Raw genomic sequence first — 2,500 nt, forward strand, 5'->3', positions numbered from 1 at the left:
ATAAAAGGCAAAAAGAGAGGGCAAAAAGCCAACGGCAAATTCCAACCAGACCCCCAGAGGCACACACCACAAAAAGTGAAGCCAGAGAGAGCCAGACAAAGAGAAGGATAGAGAGAGAGGGAGAGTTAGACCCCCGGAAGAGAATCATAGGTGCTGCGGCCTTTTTCGGGAATGTGACCAGGAAAGAGAGAAACCGACGAGGCCGATACACACATTAAAAATGAAAAAGTAACCATCACCGCGAAGGATTTTCCTCAAAAGACAAATCAGCAAGAAGTATGTCCAATCCTGGGGCCCATCGCCCCTCCAAATTAATGGAGGGGTCGGATAGAAATTTATAGAAATGTTACTTTTGTGAAACCCCTAGCCGACGAGAGAACTCTCACCGGTTTCGAAGTTCCATTTTCACATTCCGACCTGGGATGTTATGACTCCTCGGCCCACACTGCGAACGCGTCCCACACCCCCTCCAAGTTTATCAGGAATTTCACCTGAGCTTGCAATAGAGATCGAGCGCGGTGGCGGTCACAGTGGTGGTCGACCAGGCGGAGCTTGAACGGCCTCGGCAAACACTTCTCCCCACCCTCCCAAATGAATGAGAGAATGGCTTGACAATACCGAGGCCATCGCCCCCCGCCAAAAATGGTTACTAGCTCTTGGGACTCGCTGCGACGTTACGCGTATCGGCACAAGACCAACCCTCTTTTTCCAGTCGCCCGCGCACCAAAAAAAATTTTGGCAGCGGGACTCACAATCCTTGACAGCCAGCTCACCATATAATACTCGGCGACCCTCCGCGGGACCTCCTCAGAGGGTCGCGTCGCCGGGAAACTAACCCCCACTCCTCACTGATCCAAGGTAACACGCCAGAAGTATCCAGGTAACCCCAGTAGTATCCAGGTATCCCCCTGCGAACGTCGGTACTGGGCTCAAAGAAGGCAGCGAGCAGTCGGGACCCGTAGGCACCGAGCAACCGTCACCCCCTCACGACTTTTCCCGAGACGCTTCAGAGGAACCCTTCCCCACATAGTACTCTCTGTGGGATTCGGCAGGCCCCCGTCCTACTGCACTAAGGAAGTTCCGAGACACACTTTTTTTGTGGAAGACCACCCACCCTCCCTGTCCTGCCTGCTATCCCCGCCGCGACTCCTGGTCCCGGCCCTCCTCCCCGACTTCCTCCTTGTCCCGCTGCGAGTCCCGGACCTCCTCCCCACTACCTACTCCCGCCGCGAGTCCCAGTCCCGGCCTTCCTCCTCCTCCTCCTCTTCCCTAGTCCCGGCGCGAGTCCCGGACCTCCTCCCCACTTCCTAGTCCCGTCGCGAGTCCCGGACCTCCTCCCCTCTTCCTAGTCCCGGCGCGAGTCCCGGACCTCCTCCTTCTCTTCCTTGTCCTGCCGCGAGTCCCAGTCCCGTCGCGAGTCCCGGACTTCCTCCTTCTCTTCCTTGTCCCGCCGCGACTCCCTAGTCCCGTGGCGAGTCCCGGACTTCCTCCTCCTCTTCCTTGTCCCGCCGCGACTCCCTAGTCCCGTGCGCGAGTCCCGGACTTCCTCCTCCTCTTCCTTGTCCCGCCGCGACTCCCTAGTCCCGGCGCGAGTCCCAGTCCCGCGCGAGTCCCGGACTTCCTCCTCCTCTTCCTTGTCCCGCCGCGACTCCCTAGTCCCGGCGCGAGTCCCAGTCCCGTCGCGAGTCCCGGACTTCCTCCTCCTCTTCCTTGTCCCGCCGCGACTCCCTAGTCCCGGCGCGAGTCCCAGTCCCGTCGCGAGTCCCGGACTTCCTCCTCCTCTTCCTTGTCCCGCCGCGACTCCCTAGTCCCGGCGCGAGTCCCAGTCCCGTCGCGAGTCCCGGACTTCCTCCTCCTCTTCCTTGTCCCGCCGCGACTCCCTAGTCCCGGCGCGAGTCCCAGTCCCGTCGCGAGTCCCGGACTTCCTCCTCCTCTTCCTTGTCCCGCCGCGAGTCCCGACCTCTTGTCCCGCTCCCTTGCCCAAGTCCCGACTCCTGGCTGTCTCGACTCCTCGTTGGCCGCCCAGTCTTCCGCATAGGTGGAAATAAATAAATAAATCATTTTTTAAAAATCAATTTTAAAATTAACTCCCTGTCTCGACTCCTTGCTGGCCGCCCAGTCTTGCGCCTAGACAGAAATATAAATAAAAATAAAAATAAATTGGTGAATTAAAAATATTAAAGTAATTTAATTAACTGGAATAAGGTAGAAAAATAAAAGGCAGAAGAATACTAAATTGATTTTTTCAAGTGCCACGTGTTACCTTGCTGATGTGGCTGCCACGTGGTAGTCCATGTCATGTCAAAAATCCACTAAATCGTTTACATGTCACTTTGGAGATAAATTTGTGTGTGTGCAATCAATTGGTTGTACAAATATGTTAATGACTTGCTAACTAATGCATCGTACAGGTAATCATTGCCCACTAACTAATCCATCACCACTGAAACTTAATGTCTTCAATTCTTCATCCTTCACACTCCACATCCAATTTATTTTT

This window comes from Physcomitrium patens, chromosome 26 (assembly GCF_059467195.1).
Source record: "Physcomitrium patens ecotype Gransden chromosome 26, ASM5946719v1, whole genome shotgun sequence".
Classification (NCBI taxonomy): domain Eukaryota; kingdom Viridiplantae; phylum Streptophyta; class Bryopsida; order Funariales; family Funariaceae; genus Physcomitrium; species Physcomitrium patens.